A 23290-nucleotide genomic window follows, 5' to 3' on the forward strand; every position below is an offset into this window, starting at 1 on the left:
ACATGGGTTTGAAAGGTCTGACATTCATACACACTCACTTCATAACTTTTCATCACCCCCAAGAGGTAAGTGGGGTAGTCATGCTCTGTCACTCACTTCCACACAAATTACTGAGGCTGCAATTTCTTCTGTTGACAGCCCCACTTCTTTCCCTTGTAGCATTGCCTTTGATGGCCAATGGATCAAGATTGCACCTCTTCAGGCCTGAAAGAACATCATCATGTGAAGTGGGCATATTCAAGCAGCTGGTGGGAGTCCAGTCTACCTGGAAGGGCATTTGGCCATCAGAATTGAGTCTTTAAAAGGCTGATACCCAATAACTCCAATTATACCCAATTTATTAAGGAGCCTCAGATTGCCAGGGTTTCAAACACAAACATCACCAATTGTGTGCTCTCAAACCCTGTTTAACAATGCTTAAAATCATCTTGGTCCAATTGTATTATAGGTTATTCAGTCCCATTTTATTTCTATAGAACTCTGTAGAATTGGGTGTTTTTGCTGAGGGAGGATCACAGAGAGTTATAATGATCAGACGTCAATGAGAAGTAAATCCCCCAAAGGATCTAGAAACCTGGGAAGAGAAAACAGAAAGGTTAGAAGGGGAGGCTAAGAAGTGACAAGAATTTCCAGAAGGAGTTCAATTAATGTTGTCATCCTGGGTGAGGAACAGTCCTGGGCTGGCCTCCTTCTCAGGACAGCAGAAGGCAGGCAGGCAATGGTTAGGAACACTCTCCCTGACCTGGGGTGTGATGCCCAGCTATGCCATTTGGACAAGTTACTTAATTTTCCTTGGCCTCAGTTTCCTCATCCATTATAAGAGAGATGATAATAACATGTACCACATTTGGGATGCTATGGGGATTAAAAGAGGTATCACGACTGCAGTGCCTGGTACACTGAGGGGTTTCAACAAATGGTAGCCTCTGTTATTATCCGCACCCTGAAATTTCTGAGTAATTAATCGTGATTGTGAGCACTTGAATGATTCTGTGTATTGCAATTTACACAGAGAGAGTGTTTTATTGTTTAAAAGCACATCTTTGCAATACAAATTGAAACGTGTCACCATCTATCACCTATCAAATTGGCAAATAATACTGCCCGATGTTGGTGAGAATGTGGGGAAATAGGTCTCTGCTGTTGATGGGAAGAGCTTTTTGCCACTATGTATCAGGTCCCTTAAATGTGTCCACGCTGGGACCAAGCAGGATGAGGAGAGAAGTCACGTGGTAGCAAAGGGTTGAGCAGAGGTGGGAGCAGGATGTCTGGCGGAGGCGAAATGTAGAATCTAGGATGGATCCATGGAATTCACAGCTCTTCTTTAGAGTCCCAGACATTCCGGGGAAGAGATATAAAATGTGTGGTCAAGCAAATCAAGTCTCACAAGATTGTTGTTTGGGTGTTAGAGAGAACGCTAACCCTTTAAGACTGGAGACACACAAAGAACATATCTCCAGCTGCCAAGTGCACACCCCACCTGGAGGTGTCACAGGCATCTTCGCCTCAGCACACCCATGTTGGACCAACTGACTGCCCACACTCCCCACACTCCCCACCCAAAACTAGCATTCCAATCTCAACAAACAACGTAAAAGATACCACAACTTACTGGTTGTTCAAGCCCCAACCTGAGTGCTCATCCTCGATTTCCGCTTTCCCTTCACCTAGTACCACCACCAGCACCACCCCAAATGCCTACGTCTAATTGCTCAACAGGTCCTGTTTCTTCTGCTTCCAAAATATATCCTGAATCCAGTGCCTTCTCTCAGTCTCCATGGCTACTGTCTGATCTAGGCCACCATTATTTCCCACCTGGACAAGCCTTGTTGATTATCTTACTTCTACTCTTAATCTCTCCAAGTCATTCTCCAGGTAACAGCCTGGATGCTCTTTTTTTTTTTTTTTTTTTTTGCGGTACGCGGGCCTCTCACCGCTGTGGCCTCTCAGCAGCCATGGCTCACGGGCCCAGCCACTCCGCGGCATGTGGGATCTTCCCAGACCGGGGCACAAACCCGTGTCCCCTGCATCGGCAGGCGGACTCTCAACCACTGCGCCACCAGGGAAGCCCCTGGATGCTCTTTTAAAAATATAAACCAGATTGAGTCACTGGATTGCCCAGATGAAAACTCATCAATTTCAGGTTGTCAACCTCTTCATCTTTGTCTACCATCCATCTTCCCCTCACCCACCACCCTGCAGACACACACGCCTTCCCTCTGTACCTCGAACAGAGCACACTCATGGCCTTTGCCCCTTGCTCTTCCTTTGGCCCAGGAGGCTCCATCGATGGCTCTTCCCATCCTTCAGGTCTCTCCTCAAAGAGGTCTTCCCTTGCTAGACCAGCCAAAAGAGCCCCTCTAGTCATTATCACAATACCTTGTTCAATTTCCTTCACAGGACTTATCTCCAGCTGAAATTCTTTTATTTGTTGACTTGTACATTATGTTCCCCACCATCTCATACCACTAGAATGTGAGCTCTGTGAGGGCAGAAGCCTGCTTACCTCGTTCATTGTTTATCCTCAGCATCCAGTGCATGGGAAGTGGTCAATAATTAGTGGGAAAACAAATCAGTGAATGAATATCGGGGTCACGCAAAGTTGTGGCACCTCCCACTCCAGGGTCCTACGGTCATTTATGACTTTGATGTTGGTGGTGGGAGAAAGGGGCAGAGAAGTGACAGAATAACAGGTCACCGGTTCTGATGGAAGGACAAGGATGAGTGCTTCTTGTTTAACGAAGGGGAAAACCAGAGGAGGGCTCAGGATTTGGTCCAGGTTACAGAGCAAGTTGACAGCAGGAGGAGAAGCTAAAGTTTCTGGATCCTTGGCAATTGTCCAGTTGATTGCTCCAGGTGTGTCTTGTCACTATCTCTACGGGGTAGTTCACAATGGTATACAATGGGTGAGAATTAACTCCATCCCAAAGGAAATTCTCTTCGGACATCTGGTCACAAGATATGTAGGAAGTTGATTAATGAATAAACATTCAAATGAAGAAATGCTGAAACGTCACTAGCTGGTACATGGCACAACAGAGATCCCTTACCTTAGTATTCAAGGCACACCACTCTTCAGCTTCTTTCCAGATCTGGGGTCTCTTCTGACCTCGATTTCCCCATCAATGGGAAATACAATGAGAAGCAAATAATCAGCAAAGTCCCTTCCAGCCTTGATATTTTAGAATGCTTCTCTTGGACATGAGTTCCTTCCTCAAGCCAAACTGATTTACTTACTGTCCTTCCTGTCTCCTACCTATATGTAAACCTAAAAATATTCGCTTTTGTCTATACTGGCCCTCTATTAATAATGCTGCCATGTCCTCTCTGCTCTTTGAAATACTGTGTAGCCTTCAATGATCAATGGAATTTCTACTCCCACTCTTCTTTCTTATTTCTCTTGGGCATTTATTGTCAAACCCAGGAGTTGATAACTACAGCCTGCAGGCCAAATCCAGGCCATGGGCCAAATATGTTTGTTTTGTAAATAAAGTTTTACTGGAACACAGCCATCTAATTCATTTGTATATTGTCTATGGCTGCTCTTGATACACTACAAGACAGGGTTGAGTATTTGTAACAGAAACAGTATGGCTCACAAAGCCTAAACGTTTACTCTCTGGCTCTTTACAAAAAAAAAAAAAAAAAAAAAATGTTTGCCAACTCCTGGCTAATCCATGCTTCTCAAACTTGAGTACACAAAGATCCAGGCTGGGATCCACATATAAGACATCCAAAGTCACTGGTCAACACAGGGTATCTTCTTGGAGCATCGATTTTACTAGAAGACTGGGGAGAAAAAATGGTTAATAGAATGTAAATGTGGACATTAAAGCAAACATATTTATATTAAGAAGTGAATTCCAGCATTTGCATGAAATAGTATGTGAAAATCCCAAATGTGACCAAAATTCCAAGCTTGGGAAGGGCTGCTTCACATCGCTGCTGCTCCTCCACTGTTACAAATATTTTGGTATAAAATTTTGGGAGGTACCCATCCATGCCATTTAATTTGAGGTGAAAGTACGTATCTTATATGGTTTTGTATCCTCACCACTTCTGACACAGTGCTTGACTATAACAACTCCAGAAGGTCTGAAGTCATTTATCTAGATAAATCCTAAAAGGTCCTCACCTGTCAGGATGGTCAATGGGGTCCTGCCTAATGGCAGAGGAATGGACCAGAGGACTTGACCAGCAGAGGTCTCCTTCGCTATGGGGGCAGGGCAAGGGGCTTCTTAGTGCTTTGACTGTCTCTATGGCAACAAAAAATCTAATAACATTCTGTTACCTTAACAATATTTGCAACAATACGGTCACCAATCCAAACCACTAATTAGTTCCTTCCTGAGCTGAAGGCAGAACCTATCTTATGATGACCTAGTTGCATTTTGTTTATATTTGCCTTTTCTTTTCCTATTTCTTTATTTTGGAGGAGAAGGGAGAGGAGATACTAGAAAGTTTACTCCAGCCCTGGCTGCCAACACCACCACTGTTAGCGTTCCCGCCAACCATTCCCCTCACCCCAAAGCATCTCTCTCTGACTTCTAAGGGCAGAATAATCCCTATTGCATAAAATGGTGACCACTCAGTTTGTTGTTGAATGTTGTTGCTTATCTTTGTTTTGTTTTTTAAAGGCAGATGTCCCTAGGAAAGGATAACACATAAAGTTACTAACCTTTTAGAATCGGGAGGTGTTTTTGGCACTGGGCGAGGGGGTAGAAAGGCAGCCAGACTCCCAATCAGGGTGGAAAGATCTGAGGTCAATCCCATTTCTGCCATTGACCTGTTGGGCCAACTACTTGCCATTTTTGCACCTTCAGTTTTCTTTCTTGTAATGTGAAAGTTGAGAGCTGGGTAATCCCAAGGAGCGTTTTCAGTTGTAAGATCCTACAGCTCAAGGCAGCATAATTAATGGAAAGATTAAGGTCATGACCACATGGATAGGCCTCGAAAACATAAAGCAAACTGGAAAAGGTTAGTGGCAGAATGACATGTACTGTATGATACCACTCTAACTTTTTAATTTAATTTTTGGAATAGGTAACATAGTACATCCACACTGTTCAAAAAAATCTTTAAGGAATTCATTTAAATATGTTCCTTCCCTCCTCTCACCCCTCTTTCCTCCCACATGCAAAATTGTTTTTAGTTTTTTGTATGTAAACTTTCAGACTTTCTTTATGCACATACAAAAACCAGTGGATAAGCAGGCTCATTTTCCCCTTTGCTGCACAAAAGGTAGCATACTATACACATTCTTCTGCACTTTTTTTGTCTTCACTTAAAATGTATTGGAGAAATTTCCATATTAGCATAGAGAGTGTCTTCATTCTTTTTTAGAACTGCAGAGGATTCCATTAAGGGGATGCCCCATAATTTATTCAACCAGTCCCCTACTGATAGATATGTGGATTTTTTCCTAGTCTTTTTTATTACAAGCAATACTTCAATGAATAACCTTAAACACGTGTGCTTTCGAACAAGCACAAATGTATCTAAAGGCAAATTCCCAGAAATGGAATTTCCTTTGTAATTTTCTGCATTTGCTTTTATGATAGAGATTGTCAAATTACCATTTATAGAGATTATACCAATTCACTCACGCACGATCAGTCTGAGTGCCCCTTTCCCCACAACCTCTTCTATGCACTGTTTTACCAAATCTTGAGTGCCTGTACTGACCAACTTGACAGGTTTAAAAAATATCTCAATGTGATTTAATTTGTATTGCTCTTTTGATGAGACAGTGAATCTCTTCTTATAGTTAATAGCCATTTGTATTTCTTTCTGTGTAAATAAATACTTTTAGCCCTTTTTCATATACGTAAAATTTTAAAACACACCATACTATATAACATTTATGGCCATGGACATACATAATGAAGGACTGAAGTGACATTCACTAAGGTCAGTTGACAGCTTGCCTCTAGACAGGAAGGCAGGGGGATGAGACAAGGGAGGGACACAAAGGGAACTCCACTAAGTGCATGACATTTTTTTCTTTTAAAAGAAGATATTAAGCAAGCATGGCAAAAAGAAAATAGAAGAGGAAGAAGGGAAGGAAGGGAGGGAGAGAAGGAGGGAGGGAAGAGGGAGGGAGGGAGGAAGGAAGGAAGGAGGGAAGGAAGGAAGGGAGGGAGAGAAGGAGGGAGGGAAGAGGGAGGGAGGGAGGGAGGGAGGAAGGAGGGAAGGAAGGAAGGGAGGGAGAGAAGGAGGGAGGGAAGAGGGAGGGAGGGAGGGAGGGAGGAAGGAGGGAAGGAAGGAAGGGAGGGAGAGAAGGAGGGAGGGAAGAGGGAGGGAGGGAGGAAGGAAGGAAGGAAGGAAGGGAGGGAGAGAAGGAGGGAGGGAAGAGGGAGGGAGGGAGGGAGGAAGGAAGGAAGGAGGGAAGGAAGGAAGGGAAGGAGAGAAGGAGGGAGGGAAGAGGGAGGGAGGGAGGAAGGAAGGAAGGAAGGAGGGAAGGAAGGAAGGGAGGGAGAGGAGGGAGGGAGGGAGAGAAGGAGGGAGGGAAGAGGGAGGGAGGGAGGGAGGGAGGAAGGAGGGAAGGAAGGAAGGGAGGGAGAGAAGGAGAGAAGGAGGGAGGGAAGAGGGAGGGAGGGAGGAAGGAGGGAAGGAAGGGAGGGAGAGAAGGAGGGAGGGAAGAGGGAGGGAGGGAGGAAGGAAGGAAGGAGGGAAGGAAGGAAAGGAGGGAGAGAAGGAGGGAGGGAAGAGGGAGGGAGGGAGGAAGGAAGGAAGGAGGGAAGGAAGGAAGGGAGGGAGAGAAGGAGGGAGGGAAGAGGGAGGGAGGGAGGAAGGAAGGAAGGAGGGAAGGAAGGAAAGGAGGGAGAGAAGGAGGGAGGGAAGAGGGAGGGAGGGAGGGAGGAAGGAAGGAAGGAGGGAAGGAAGGAAGGGAGGGAGAGAAGGAGGGAGGGAAGAGGGAGGGAGGGAGGAAGGAAGGAAGGAAGGAAGGGAGGGAGAGAAGGAGGGAGGGAAGAGGGAGGGAGGGAGGAAGGAAGGAAGGAGGGAAGGAAGGAAAGGAGGGAGAGAAGGAGGGAGGGAAGAGGGAGGGAGGGAGGAAGGAGGGAAGGAAGGAAGGGAGGGAGAGAAGGAGGGAGGGAAGAGGGAGGGAGGGAGGGAGGGAGGGAGGAAGGAAGGAAGGAAGGGGAAAATAAACTTTAAAATCAATGAACCTGAACTTGAATCTCAGCCCCACCACACATGCTCTGTGGTCTTTGACATTTCTCCTAATCTCTCTCTTTCCCAACTTCGATAGCTGTAGGATACAGATAATGCCTACCTTGCAGAGTTAGTGTAATGACTAAAGATAATCCATGTAAAACCATGATTAGCACATAACTGTGCCTTAACAGTCATATTATAATTCTTAATATTAATGTGGTTATTATGACTCAAATATATAAAATACCTCAAGCTGAAGAAAGTTCTAGTAGCTTTTCTTGGCTCCACTATCTCTTTTTCCTTTGGGTTTCCCAAGGAGTATTCTTGAAGACACCACAGCAATGGTTTCAACCCCTCTAATGCCTTTTCCAAATGTCCTGCCCAGAGCTGCCTCTGTTGGAATGATGTGTGTGACTGGGTGAGAGAAGCCAGGGTGTGGTCAGGGAAGGAGGGGGAGTTTCCTCTGTGTCACAACCTCTGTTCCCAAGAGCTGTGACCTCTGTTAGCACTCGATGAGACTCTGGCTTCCCACTGTGCAGCATCTAGAAGGTCCAAGCCCAACCCATAACTTCTCTGGGAACAAACTGTGAGCAAGAATCTCCCCACCATCCCTCTCCAGGAGGACATGTGGGAGAATTACAACCACCCTTTACTTGAAAATCTATAACCACCTGTGGCCTCAGAAGTGGCCATTTCCTCCCTCTGGCCTTAGTTTGCATTACATCAACAGGCAGCAAACTGCCACCCACTCCCCAAGGCAGTGGTACTTCAGTCTCTTATTGCCTCATCCCCCAGAGAGAACCAGGAAATAGATTCCTTTGCTGTAAACGCAGGCTTCAGTAGTTGTGGCACGTGGGCTCAGTAGGTTTGGCTTGCAGGCTCTAGAGCTCAGGCTCAGTAGTTGTGGCACACGGGCTTAGTTACTCCGTGGCATGTGGGATCTTCCTGGACCAGGGCTCGAACCCATGTCCTTTGCATTGGCAGGCGGATTCTTTTTAAAGAAGATGTTGGGGGTAGGAGTTTTTTATTAATTAATTTATTTATTTTTGCTGTGTTGCGTCTTCATTTCTGTGCGAGGGCTTCCTCTAGTTGTGGCAAGCGGGGACCACTCTTCATCGCGGTGCGCGGGCCTCTCACTATCGTGGCCTCTCTTGTTGCGGAGCACAGGCTCCAGACGTGCAGGCTCAGTAGTTGTGGCTCACGAGCCCAGTTGCTCCGTGGCATATGGGCTCTTCCCAGACCAGGGCTCGAACCCGTGTCCCCTGCATTAGCAGGCAGATTCTCAACCACTGCGCCACCAGGGAAGCCCGGCAGGCGGATTCTTAACCACTGTGCCACCAGGGAAGCCCCAGCACAGTCCTTCTTACACCTTTGGATTATTTCCTGAGTTGAATTGGTTTCTGTTCTTTTCCATTATTTTGATCCTAAAACAACAGAAAACTAGAAAGAAACGAATAGAGGAAGGAGGGAGAAAGGAGGATGGCAAAGAGAGAGAAAGAAAAAGAAAACGACTTGAAACAGCATCTTAGCAAAATAACTTACTGCACTCTGTGGAGAGGAAGATCCAGAAATGACGTAAAGGTCTGTGTCACACACCACCAGGTCCTTGATTAGTGGCTGAAACCACTATAGGAGCCAATGACGGCATTCAGAGCCAATGCCATGAGCTGGGTGAGCCAAAGTCATGCCTGATCTGATAACACCTGGAAGCTTCACCAAGCCAGCAAAGAAAACATCCTTCAATTATTGGTAGCAATGAACCAATAACAACCCATCAATCAATAAATTAAAATCATGGGGCAAGGTATTAACGGTTATTCATGGCAGGTGAAGATTACTTCCTCCTTGGCAGAACAGATCAGAATCAGAAAGGAAACTAAGACACACAAAGTTTAACTTTCTGGCATTTGTTAAGTATTTCTTTCTTCTTTGAGCAACCTGGATTCCACGAAGCCAAGAACCTCTTTCTGTCGCATCCCTCGCAGGCCTGCTAACACATTTATGGCCAATGCCTCATCTCTCTTCCCTTTATCCAAAATTCCCTTTCACTGGCCTCATTTCCCATAGCTCTTTGCTGAGAGAAAATTACCTGCTCTGAGAAGCCAGTCCTTCCAAAGTGATATTGGATGCAGTGGTAGACAGAGTAATAACCCTCCAAAGATATTCATGACTTAACCCCAGAATCTTTCAATTTTTCCAGGGGATTTCATGAGTGGGATTAAGGTTAAGGACCTTGAGATGGGAGGAGTATCCTGGATTATCCAGGTGAACCTAATTAATTACTTGGCTCCTTAAAGATGGAGAACCTTTCTGTGCTGGGTCAGAAAGATGAGAGGGAAGAAGAAGAGTTGCTGACTTTCAAGATGGAGGAAGTGGACACAAGTCAAGGAATGTGAGTGGCTCTAGAAGCTGGGAATAGTCCTCAATGACAGCCAGCAAGGAAACAGCATCTCAGTCCTACAACCACAGGAACTGAATTTTGCAAACAATCCAAATGTGCAAGGAAACAGATCCTTCCCCTAGAACCTCCAGTAATGAACACAACTCTACTGACACCTTGATTTTACCCTGCTGAGACCCATGTCAAAAGTCTGACCTACAGAACTGCAAGGTAATAAATTGGTGTTGTTTAAACCACTATATTTGTGGAAGTTATTTTCTAGCAATAGAAAACTAATACAGATGTTAATATGAGACTCAGTCAGCAGAGCTTTCAGTTAGTTTGCTTTCTGAAGCAACTATTATGGTACCAGATAAGGAAATAAAATCTCTCCTATATTTTGGAACAGGCAGATTATTTTACAATTCGTGGCCAGATGTGTCATCCACTTTGTTCATTCACCTGTTCCATAAATATTTATGGAATGCCAACTAGGTACCAGGTACATATTTCCCTACACATATGGCTCCTTCTAGATCATGTCTACTACATAAGCGGATCCAGTCAGCAAGTCAATCAACAAATGTTCATTGAGCATCTACTGTGTATTAGGTACAAGGGCAACTCAATCAAGATGGTGGATGGACCTAGAGTCTGTCATACAGAGTGAAGTAAGTCAGAAAGAGAAAAACAAATACCGTATGCTAACACATATACATGGAATCTAAGGGGAAAAAAAAAAAGGTCATGAAAAACGTAGGGGCAAGACGGGAATAAAGACACAGACCTACTAGAGAAGGGACTTGAGGATATGGGGAGGGGGAGGGGGAGGGGTAAGCTGTGACAAAGTGAGAGAGTGGCATGGACATATATACACTACCAAACGTAAAATAGATAGCTAGTGGGAAGCAGCCGCATAGCACAGGGAGATCAGCTAGGTGGTTTGTGACCACCTAGAGGGGTGGGATAGGGAGGGTGGGAGGGAGGGAGATGCAAGAGGGAAGAGATAAGGGAACATATGTATATGTATAACTGATTCACTTTGTTATAAAGCAGAAACTAACACACCATTGTAAAGCAATTATACTCCAATAAAGATGTTAAAAAAAAAAAAAGATTCACTGAAAGGGTCTTTTAGCTGCCTGGGAAGGCTGGGGAGCCTGAGATTCCAAATTGTGCAGTGGAATATTGGAATAGACAGCATATGAGCCTCTCTACACAAGAGCTAGGAGGTATTACTGTCACCCTTTTACATATGCAAAAACTGAGGCTCAGAGAGATTAACGGCCAAATCACACTGCCCGTACGTGATGGAGCTGGAATTTAAAAAAATTTTTAATTATAGTTAAACACAAATAACATAAAATTTAGTATCTTTTACCATTTTTAAGTATACAGTTCAGTAGCATTAAGTACATGCACATTACTGTGCGGCCAATCTCCAGAATTCTTTTCATCTTGCAAAACTGAAACTCCATGCCCATTAAACAACTCCCCATTCCCACTTCTTCCTATCCCTTGGCAACCACCGTTCTACTTTCCATCTCTCTGAATCTGACTATTTTAGGTACCTCATGTAAGTGGAACTTTAAAGTATTTGTTTTTTTGTATCTGGCTTATTGCACTACCCACAAGGGTCATCCATATTGTAACATGTGTCAGAATTTCCTTCCTTAACATGCATCAGAATTTCCTTCCTTTTTCAAGTCTGAATAATATTCCATTGTATTTATATACTACATTTTGTTTATCCACTCGTCCATGAATGGACACTTGGGTTGCTTCCACTTCATAGTTATTGTGAATAATGTTGCTATGAACATGGACATACAAATATCTCTTTGAGACCCCACTTTCACTTCTTTTGGATATATACCAATGGAGCTGGAATTTGAACATAGATCTCTCTGACTCTGCTGTTCATTCTCTCCCAGGGTGCAACACACCCTAGGGTGAAGTTATGGCTTTCTGTGCTGTAGCTAACCAGATACGTGAAATTTTTTGCTCACAGTCCATTCTACATAGAGCTAGTTTTATTCTATGATTTTCCAGTGATTAAAATACAAGCAGATTGGGGCTTCCCTGTTGGCACAGTGGTTGAGAGTCCGCCTGCCGATGTAGGGGACATGGGTTCGTGCCCTGGTCTGGGAAGATCTCACATGCCACGGAGTGGCTGGGCCCATGAGCCATGGCCGCTGAGCCTGCGCGTCTGGAGCCTGTGCTCCACAACGGGAGAGGCCACAGCAGTGAGAGGCCCGTGTACCGCAAAAAAAAAAAAAAAAAAAATACAACCAGATATTCTGCACTAAGAACAAAACTCAAACTCCTGGACCCTGTATGATCTGGCCCCTGCCTGTATGTCCAACCTCATTTCCAACCACTTGCTATACTTTACTCGTACTGTCTGTTTCTACTCTTCAAACACAAAGAGCTGTTCCTACCTCAGGGTCTTTGCATTTGCTGTACATTCTCCCTGGTACTTTGCATAACTGGCTCCTTCTTATCATTCAGGTCTCAGCTCAAACGTGACCTCTTCAAAGAGACCTTCCCCCACCACACTTTATAAAGTAGTACCTCCTATCACTATCTAGCACACTGTTCTCCTTTATTTTCTTCATAACTATCTAAAATGTATTTTGTTGTTGTTGTTTTCTTGTTTATTATCTATCTCCCTCACAAGAATGTATTTTCCACACAGAGATCTTATCTATCTTATTCCTCCAGTATCCCCAGAGCATAGAACCATACCTGGTATATAACAGATGCTTATCAAATATTTGTTGAATAAAGGAATGTATAAGGAACTTCATTGCAGTATTGTTTATCATATCCAAAAAATGGAAACTGTGATTTGAATCAAACTGATTTTATAATTTATCACCTAGTACAGGTCACTTAGAGAATGAAAGAGGTTATTGTTAACAATTATACCAGATCTATAGGCAAAATCAGGACTGCATGACGGATCTACCTTAATCATTTATTCCAATCCCCTCAATTTGCAGATGAGGACACTTAGGAGACCCAGAGAGGGAAACTGACTTGATGAAGGTTGCACAGCAAGTTAGGTGCAGAGGTGGAAAAAGCCTCAACTGCTGACACTCAGGCTGGGGCCCTTGATTCTTCACTGCTTGGTTGCTCTGAAGCTCAGCAAAACATGCCCCCCGCCTGCTACTGTGCCCTCACATGACTCTGGGAGAAAACAGAGCTCCTTTTTCGGTCCCAAGAAGCATGCGGTTTGGAGCTCTTCTCTTTCTCTTACTTTTTCTTCTCCCTTTTTGTGGTCGTATACTGGGCTGGCTGGAGGGGAAGCACTTAGGTATCGTGGGATTTCACTGCTGTTCCATTACATAAGTGAAAGCCCTACCAAGGGGAGAATGAAATGCAAAGCAGGGTCATCTGACCACTTCCTTGGCTGGTCCCAGGACTGCCTGGATCACCCCAGGGCTTGGTTCTGGGAAATGCTCATTCAGTACATTCCTCATCCAACAACTATTTCTTGAGCATCTTCTAGGTTCCAGGCTATACTGTGCTATACACATGGTATATAAGAATGGATCAGCAAGACATGATCGCTGCCCTCATGGGGAGCCCATTATGGAAAAGGGTGAGTGTTGGATAATAAACATATACAGAAAAATTAATTACAGACATGGTTAGTTCTAGAAAGGAAATAGAGCAGTCTGGTGAACAGTAAGAATAGCTGACACCTATTGAAGTCATCTTTGTCTCTACCACTTTGTGAGAGAAATATTATTATGATCTTCATCTGATACATGTGGAAATAGAAGCACAAGGAGTTTGGGTGACTGCCAAGGTCACACAGCTGGTATGTGTCAGAGCTGAACTTGAACCCCAGAGACTTGCTTCAGAGCCTGAGTCCTTAACCACAAGCTATCTTGGGCAGGAGAGGGTCAGAGGGGAGTGCGTGCTTTCAATAGGGCAGGGAGGGCCTTTCTGAGGAAGTGGCATATAAGCTGAGATGAACTGTAAAAAGAACTGGCAGAAGAATGTTCTAGGCGGAAAAAGGAACATGTGGACAAAGGTGGGAAAGAGGCTGGTGTGTTCTGTAATCCGTCAGAAGGCCTGGGAGATTGAGGCGGAGGTTGGATTTTATTCTAGATGCCCCTCACAAAGTGTCTTTGCAGACGTATATTTTCTCATTTGATCAAACAGCCTGGTCAGGCCAGTCGAGCAAGTGCTATCATCCATGTTTTACAGAACCCCGTACGTCGTGTCTGGGAATTTGGGGTCAGAGGTAGCCCCAAGACTTTGAACTTGTGTCAAGTGCTCTTTCTACACAACCTCCCCGCTGAGGCCCCAGCTGGTCCTTCGCTGCCCCTATTGTCCCGTAACTATAATGTACCCCTGTCTCCCCAGCACCTCCTCCTCCTCTCACCTCAGAATTTACCTCTTCGGCTGCCTTAACACCTTAATGTCTAGGGGAATCTGATAAACACATCTGTTCTTATCTGCTAATGGGGAATAAAGCCCTGTAGAAACCTAGAGTGAACTTGTTTTTCTATCCCTATGAAAACCTACGACAGCCTTCCTTTCTTCCAGTCCTAAGATCAGCCTCCAGCTATTAGCATTCCCTTTCTGCCAGAGTGGCCTGTTCCCAGAGAAGCCTGGCAGAGTTTGAGCCTTGGGCCTTTGGTTAACAGGTAGCAGCTGACAGATGCCAATAATCCATGCACTGTTCAGATCAGCTAATTCCCTGTCTGTGAATGTGATCGTATGCACCCTCAGAAACCATCCCCAGGAGACGGGGCAGAAGGGCTGTGGGCTCCTCATCATGGCACTCAAGCTGTCCAAGTCCCAAACACTGCCTTCCTCTCCACCTCAGCCTGTCCTGCTTCCTGCCGTGACCTTGGGGCCCAGACTCCCCAGACGTTTCTCACCATGAACTCGGAGCACACACCACGAGCTCTCACACCTGCGTGCTGCTCGCTCTGCTTGTGATACCCTCCCCACCTTCTTGACCGGCTCCCCCCTTGGCCTGAATACAACCCAGATACCGCTCGCCCGGGAAGCCTCCTCCGACTGCACCTCACTGAGCCTTACACTCCCCTTCTCCGTGCTTCCAATCTTAATGAGCAGCATTCTTTGAGTACCTGTAATACACCACACACTCTGTTAAGCTCGTTACACGGATCATCTCAATATGAGAGCATTTTAAAGAGGCAGATTCTCTCATCCTACTATTTTACCACTGAAGAAACTGAATCATAGGAACGCACCCACGGCTGAGCAAAGTGCTGCAGGTGGGATACAACCCAGGCAGACTGCGTTCAGGATCTGCGTCATCACCATCTCCTGTGTTCACCATCACAACTAACACTTATTGGGCACTTACAGTATACCTCCATAGCTCTAAGACATTGACGTACACCTTCTCATTGAACTTTCATAAGTCCTATAAAATTTAGTCACTACAAGGTAGGTGTTATTATGTCCATTTCAAAGGTGAGAAAACTGAGGCCTAGAGTGTTTTCATTATTTAGCTAAACCACACATTGAGCAGAATGCATGGAATACATCACCATGCACTGAAATTGCCCAGATTAGCTGAGGCTGCTAGTGATCTACCCAACACCCCTTCTCCTCCTCTTTTGTAATATCAAAGACTGTATTGTCAGAGATCAATGTGTCCAATTTAAGAAAAAAAATAAGATAAACAAAACCTCTCCCAGACATCTCTGCAGATAGGGTAGCTGAGAAAACGTAAGTCAACACCTTGGTGCGGGGCTTCCAGGAAATCATTCAAAGAGGGTATACTCTGCTATTATGTACCATTTGCATTTGGCCCTTTCTCCTTCCTCCTGTTTGAGACACGAAGACTGGATCTCCAACAGCCATCTTTTGATCATGAAGCAATCCTACGGAAAAAAAAAAAAAAAAAAAGGATCAGAAGAAGGAACCTGGGATCATGGTGACACCATGTTGACAGAGCAACCAGACCAGCCTTGGGCCATCCAGCTCCAAACTTCATGGAATGTGGAAGAAAAAAAAGACTTGTTTAAACCCTGTTGCTTTGATTCTCTGTGACTTGAAGCCAAATGCAATTCCTAACTCACTTACTTTGCTATGTGGCTGACCAACCATCCCACTGAGCTGTGTGGTCCTCAACAGTGAATTCAAAGTACCGCTTGCCTCTGTACCGATGTCAGGAGCACAGCACCTGGGTCACCGTATTGACCTCGACCAACTCTGACTTTCTTGCCATTTTACTCAGCCTCCTTGGAGGCAAAAGAGATGAAGTTAGGAAACAGACATTGCTGATTCCATGGCACAGAATTAAGGGAAGGGCGAAGGAAAGCGTGAAGAGAAGTTGGCTCCAGCACGTGAAGCGCAGACACTGGGGAGAACCAACCCAGCCTCCAACCTGCTCAGGTGTGGGAGGGCAATGCCGTCTGAGTGCCAGGCGCTCCACTGCTCCTCTGCTGCAAGCAGTGATGGTGCCATTTCCATGCCTGGGAAACCCAGGGCCAGGAGCCAATTTAAACCTGGTAAGTGAAGTCAGCAGAGTACCTGAACCAGAGCTGGCTGTCAGCTTGTGCAAAATAGCCAGCCTCTCCAAGTACTGCAATTTGAGGAATTATCGTACATCTCCACCCTCTCCTCACCACACCTGAAATCCAACCACAAGACTGTTGGTGCCAATGAGGTATAAGGCTTGTCATGCCAATGCCCCTAAGACAATGAGTGCACTGGCTGTTGGGGAAGTCAACCTCTGGGAATCTCAGTTTCCTCATCTGTACAGTGGAAATAATACTGCCTACCTCTGTTTCCATATGGGGAGTTGGTAAGAGGATCAAATATCATGATGAACAGGAAAGCCCTTTTGTAAACAGTAAAACATTATACAAACCCAAGATAGTGCATGTATTCATTTTTCTGGGGCCTCAGCTTCCACAATTATGGAAAATTCCTTCCAGATTCTTCATTCTCTCTATATATTTTTTAATAATTATTTATTTGTTTGTTTGTTTGTTTATGGCTGTGTTGGGTCTTCGTTTCTGTGCGAGGGCTTTCTCTAGTTGTGGCAAGCGGGGGCCACTCTTTATTGCGGTGCGCGGGCCTCTCACTATCGCGGCCTCTCTTGTTGCGGAGCACGGGGTCCAGATGCACAGGCTCAGTAATTGTGGCTCACGGGCCCAGTTGCTCCGCAGTATGTGGGATCTTCCCAGACCAGGGATCGAACCCGTGTCCCCTGCATTGGCAGGCGGATTCTCAACCACTGCGCCACCAGGGAAGCCCCCTCATTCTATATTTATTACAATGTTTTCTACACTCAAGTGTATACAGCATAAAAAACTTGAGTGAGTAAATCCTAAGAGTTCTCATCACAAGGAGAAATTTTTTTCCTTTACTCTTTTCTTTTTATTGTATCTGTATGAGAAGATAGATGTTAGCTGAACCTATTGTGGTAATCATTTCACAATCTATGTAAATCGAACTATCATGCTGTGCACCTTAAACTTACACAGTGATGTATGCCAATTATTTCTCAATAAAACTGGGGAAAAATGACTTTAAAGTTGTCATGGTTCCCCCACCCCTGCCACCTCCCACCCCCTATGGTACCACCACATAATATGGAAACCAGAGTTTTTTGTCCAATCATTAGGCTCTGGCCATTTTATTGTTGCCATAATTGCAGGGAAACAAAGCTGGGTCACATGTCAGTTCCTGTCCAGCCCTGTGCTGGGTGCTGTTCCCAGGGTGTAGTTGCAGGGATTCTGGGTATAGAAGTGTGAATTCCCACCATTTGTCAGTCCCCCAGGTCAAGATCAGAAGGGAGGTGCTTTAATCCAATTATGGCATTAAGTCATGGGAAGAGTTGCCCATTAGCTAATTTGCCCACAGTAGTGATTAGCTTATCTGATTAGCTCATTACCACCACCCACTTCTACTGAACAGAAAGCAGAGCCTGAAGAGAATAGAAAAAGGATATGCTAGTTTTGATGGGAGGCAAAAAAAATTAAACATTGGAACTCAAAAGGACCTAAGAGATGATCTAATCAGGATGCTGTAAACTGAAAAACTCTGGCTTTATTTATCCTGTTCACCAGTGTAATGGTGTGTTTTCCTCACACCTGAATGCCTTTATATGCACTTTTCATTTATCACTCTCCTCTCCCTGTTATCCTTTTCCTGACTGCCACCCATAGCCATGTTATCTGCTTGGCCCATGGAGTGGCCCTGCCAGGGCTAGTGTCCAGCCTTTTGGTACCTATCCTGGTGACCTTTGGTTAGGCCTAAGCATCTATAAATATACAGGCACCTAAAGGAGAAGGGGATGGAAAAAGGAGTGGAAGAATTGGACAGACAATACAATCTCTCCAAATCTTAGAAACCTCTGAATATCTCTTATAAAATGGAGTTAATACTGCCCATCCTTAAAAAAATCTGATCAGAGAAGGCATGTGAATTGCCTGGGATACAGTATGTCCTCACTGAACATTTCTTTCCTTTTCTTCCCAGAAGACTCAAGATGCTTTCCAACACTCTTGCCTTGTGACTCTACACCCCTTACCTAAAGAAGTAGGTAAGGAGCACATGTGATCGTGGTGCTTCAGAAGGGTGAACGGAGGCAGAGAATCAGGAAGTGATCTGCCCTTCATCACTCAAGGCAGGCACTTCCACTACAATGGTCACCCAGTTACCCAGCCAACTCCTAACAGCAGTAGGAGCTATGCCGCCAATGCTACCCATGACCTGGGTGCTGCATGGTGTCAATACTACTGCTTTTGGCCACTGATTCCACACAAGTGAACCAGCCAATGGCAGAGACCAGGAACAACAAACAAGCTAAGAGGTTTCTCACTAGTTTCTTTTCCCTGCTTTATTCTTTTGAAGAACAATGCCTCCCCGAGTCAGATTCTTGTCTTTTGGGTTGTCCCCTGGGTCAGCTCACTGTCAGCCCACGGAGCCCCAGCCAGTCATCTCAGCAACCTAGCTAAAACTTCAGTCAACAGGGGCAAAATGATCCTTTGACATCATGGAAAGCCACCACCAAGGGGCTGGGTACTGTCTGGCCTCATGAGCTGGGTGCCCAAAAGGACTGCCCAGCTCCAATTAGCTGGTCCACTGGTGAGACTCCTGTGCCCTGGGCCAGTCTCCTGATCTGTTTGTTCATGACCCTTAACCCGACTTTCAATGACACCCTTAACTTGACTTTCAATGACTAAGTCAATCAGATCACAATAGAAACCAGGGGGGTCCAGCCCTGGCTGAAATCTTGGCATTTTGGTCACTAGTAAGCAGTGACCTTACAGCTGAACCCCACCTCCTCTTTCTCTCTCTCCTCGTGGTATTATCTTTCTTTGGATTTTCCATGGAGTTTCAATGTTTAGCAGCTGGCTCCCTGGGTTTTATCATTTTACACTAATTTCCTCTTTGTCTAAGTCCTGCTCTCCCTCCGCCTCTGCCTCCCTCCACATTACTCTTTCTTCCTCCTCCTCCTCCTCCCTGTCTCCTTTCTGTAAACATTCCTGGAAATGCTTGTGCTCCTGATGAGAACCAAAGAAGTCTGTCGAAGAGAGAGAGCTAGGAGAACTTACTAGTTAAAAGCAGAAGCTCTGGGGACTTCCCTGGCAGTCCAGTGGTTAAGACTCCACGGTCCCACCACAGAGGACATGGGTTAGATCCCTGTTCAGGGAACTGGGATCCCACATGCCACGCTGCGTGGCCAAAAAAAAAAAGCAGATTCTTTGGTATCAGCTTTGAGTTTGAAGCCAAGATTCGCCACTTGGCAACTGTGTAAGTTTGGCCATATGATCTAGCCACCCTGAACCTCAGTTTCCTCATCTTGACAACAGGTGTAACAATACTCATTTCATGGGGTCAAGGGTAACACTGTGTTATGTAAACTGTTTTGTAAGCAACTTGCCTAGCATACGGTATACTCTAAATAAAATTTAAGTTAACACAGTCTTTATTCTATATCGTGGTTTAAGTCAATAAGGTTCCAGCTGGGTTCCTTGAAGGTCTGAGGCTCTAAGACTTGCCAGGGATGGAGAGGTGTGTGGTGGATGGCAACAGGTTGAGCCCTACTTACTCTCCCACTTTCAAAACAGATCCTATTTTTTCTCTTTTTCATGTTGGGTCTCTGAAGAATATTCTGAAAAAAGGATTCCATTGCCGTGAAAAAAATTCTAGGACTGGCTTAAACTGATTTTTCACCTGTCCTTTTCCTAGTATTTTCCTCTTTGTGTTCATTCCAAAGACACTTAGAACCTACTAAATCATTGTTCCACTCCCTGTTGCTTCCTTGAACTTGAACCTCCCTCTGTCCATGAAAAATTGTAACTGACATTTCTATTCTGTAAAGAAGATATCGAGGAGTTTAGCCCACCCAGCAGACTTTCTTGGGAGTTTGTTTCACAGGCCTATCAGATAGTGAAAGACAGTTATTAGGTGCTTGGTTTCATTTGAAAAAAGCTGATTGCCCATTTTCTTTACCATTTGAGAAATGTGGTTACACCCTGAATTTCACACGAGAGCCTGTGGTTGTGAATTAAATCTGAAAAAGCGCTCTCCATACTAGGCAATGTTGTTTCACTACCTTAAAAAAAAACTCTAAAAGAAAAAAAAAATGACCTTACTGAAAACAGAACAGAAAGAAAAGTCACCTTTATGATCTGTAATTCCCTCCATGTTCCCTGGAGGTAGAGGCCCGAGTAACCTGATGCTCACAAACGCATTCAGGCTTCCAGGAGGTTCTAGGCTTCTGGCACATAAGCTCAGAGGCCTCCTTCTCCCGCCTTATCCGTTTTGCATGCCCCCATTTGCATCCCTTGTGTTTTGCCAAGAGAGGTAGGATGTTGCGGGTGCCTACAGAGGAAAGAATCCTACGTGGTTACTCGCCCCAGTGGTGACCCCACATGAAGATGCATGTGGTTGATATGAACCACTCTAGGATTAATGTTCACTAAACATCATGTGTACAGACAGCACTGTGTGAGGACCCAGGAAACCAAGAGGCACATTTGATTGAAAGTTCAATGGTAGCAAAGTTCATGACAATATCATATATCAGTGTAGTCCCAGGGCCTAACACATTGCTGACACATAACAGACACTCAAGAAAGAGCCACTGAATGATGAATGAATGAATGAATGAACAAGAAAAAACAGCTTAGGAAAGAGCCATTCTCCCTTACCTCCCCTGCCTATTCCACAGTAGTTCACAGTGGGGCTGATGGCCTTTCTGCTTCCCCTCCAATCCATCCTTCCATGTTGCAGCAAGAGTGAGTCATCTGACATATAAATAAAGTCTTGTCACTCCTGTGCTTCAAACCCTCCACCTAGGACTTAAAATATATTTTAACCAAAATCTTTGCCTTGGTCTACCAAGCCTGTGTGGTATGGTTCCTGGCTAGCTCAGTGACCTCATCTCCTTTCCTCCTATTCCCTTAATCTCTGAGCCACTCTGACCTATTGCCTGTTGCCTGGACAAACCAAGCTCAATCCTGCCTCAGGGCCTTTGTACTTGCTATTTCACTAGCCTGAAACACTCTTCCTCTAGATTTTTAAATGAAAAGATATTTTCTTGTCATTCAAACCTCATGTCAAATGATACTCCTCAGAGTGGCCTTTCTTGAGCACTCAATCTAAAGTAGCCACCTGTTGGGACTTCCCTGGTGGCGCAGTGGTTAAGAATCTGCCTGCCAATTCAGGGGACATGGGTTTGATCCCTGGTCCAGGAAGATCCCATGTGCCACAGAGCAACGAAGTCCATGTGCCACAACTACTGAGCCTGCACTCTGGAGCCCACAAGCCACAACTACTGAGCCCGTGTGCCACAGCTACTGAAGCCCGCTCGCCTAGAGCCCATGCTCCGCAACTAAGAGTAGCCCCCGCTCACCACAACTAGAGAAAGCCTGCGTGCAGCAACAAAGACCCAACGCAGCCAAAAATAAATAAATAAATGTTTTTTAAATTTTAAAATTAAAAAATAAAAAATAAAGTAGCCACCTGTTCATTCTCTATCACATCACCATTTTCTTTTTCTTCATAGCAATAAGCACTTGGAAACAGTTTCACTCATTTCTTTGTTTTCACAATTATTGTCAGTCTTGTGCTCTAAAATGCAAGCTCCTTCCATTGTGTGCACCACTGATAACTCTCCAATGCCTGGAACAGAATTGCACCTGCAGGTCCTGATGGATATTTTGAATGAATTAATAAATGCAGCCTTGGCATCCTGAGGGTTCTGGGCAACACCAAGTGAATTCTCCCAGGGGGCCAATGCATCAGAAACAGAAGATAGATGCCTCAAATAGAAGAGCCAAGAAGGAAGAAATATAAATGATAATAGCTAACATTTATAGAGCACTTACTATATGTCAGATATTTTTCCAAGCCCTCAATATTTATCTTTTATAATATTCACAACCATCCTTGGAGGTAGGTCAGAGTATTCCTATTTTATAGATAAGTAACTGGTACAAAGAGAGTAAACAACATATCCTCTGACAAAGGTGGAAAATGGAAGATCAAAGAAGCAAACCAAACTATGAACCACTACGCTACAATGCTTTTCTCAAACTGTCTTACTCAGAGCATACATGGGCTAACAGCCACCCTTGGGGAGAGACTGTAGGAGACAAGTAGAAATATGGAGCAAGTCATAACATCAGTAATCATTAGAGAAATGCAAATCAAAACCACAACGAGGTATCACTTCACACTGGTCAGAATGGCCATCATCAATATGTCTACAAATTTGATTATGTTGTAGAGGGTGTGGAGAAAAGGGAACCCTCCTACACTGTTGGGAATGTAAATTGGTGCAGCCACTATGGAAAACAGTATGGAGATTCCTCAGAGAGGTAAAAATAGAGTCACCATATGATCCAGCAATCCCTTTCCTGGGCATATATCCAGAAAAGATGAAACCTATAATTCTAAAAGATACATGCACCCTAATGTTCATAGCAGTATTATTTACAAATAGCCAAGATATGGAAACAACCTATGTGTCCATCAACAGATGAATGGATAAAGAAGATGTGGTATATATACACAATGGAATACTACTTAGCCATAAAAAAGAATGAAATAATGCCATTTGCAGCAACATGGATGCACCTAGAGATCATCATACTAAGGGAAGTAAGTCAGACAGAGAAAGACAAATATCATGTGCTATCACTTATATGTGGAATCTAAAAAAAATGATACAAATGAACTTATTTATAAAACAGAAACAGACTCACAGACATGGAGAACAAACTTATGGTTACCAAAGGGGAAAGGCAGGGGAAGAATAAATTAGGAGCTTGGGATTAACAGATACACACCATTATATTAAAAACAGATAAACAATAAGGTCCTACCATATAGCACAGGGAACTATATTGAATATCTTGTAATAATCTATAATGGAAGAGAATCTGAAAAAGAATGTACACATATATGTGTGTGTGTGTGTGTGTGTGTGTGTGTGTGTATATATATATATATATATATATATATATATATATATATATAAAAGAATCACTTGCTGTACACCTGAAACTAACACAACACTCTAAATCAACTATACTTCAATTTTAAAAAAAGAATTTGCCAATGAAAAAGAAAGAAAAATGAAATATGGAGTAAGGCAGGTATTGATATCAAAGTAAACACAGATGTACCTCCGGGCTGGCAAAGTCTAAAGCCATGAGTAAACCTAATGAATGGTCTCATGTTGATAGAAAATGCTCTGGAGTCTGCATTTAGCCCTTTGACCAAAAACAT

The 23290-nt window shown here is 44.3% G+C and overlaps 1 long non-coding RNA gene across 3 annotated transcripts in view; it reads right to left on the minus strand.

Moving 5' to 3' along the window:
• Positions 1–355: 355 nt before the first annotated feature.
• LOC132485986 (uncharacterized) overlaps positions 356–23290 on the minus strand; it is a 52574-nt gene continuing 29639 nt past the window's right edge. The window contains exons 3-9 of one of the 3 annotated variants that reach the window (XR_009531430.1): positions 20707–20802; positions 15332–15417; positions 7406–8598; positions 4679–4896; positions 3051–3789; positions 2507–2948; positions 356–574 (exon numbers count right to left, since the gene is read on the minus strand). This is a non-coding gene — a long non-coding RNA (uncharacterized LOC132485986). The remainder of the gene's footprint in view (positions 575–2506; positions 2949–3050; positions 3790–4678; positions 4897–7405; positions 8599–15331; positions 15418–20706; positions 20803–23290) is intronic. The other 2 variants (XR_009531431.1, XR_009531429.1) reach the window with 2 other exon arrangements.

The sequence above is a fragment of the Mesoplodon densirostris genome, chromosome 3, assembly GCF_025265405.1.
Source record: "Mesoplodon densirostris isolate mMesDen1 chromosome 3, mMesDen1 primary haplotype, whole genome shotgun sequence".
Classification (NCBI taxonomy): Eukaryota; Metazoa; Chordata; class Mammalia; order Artiodactyla; family Ziphiidae; genus Mesoplodon; species Mesoplodon densirostris.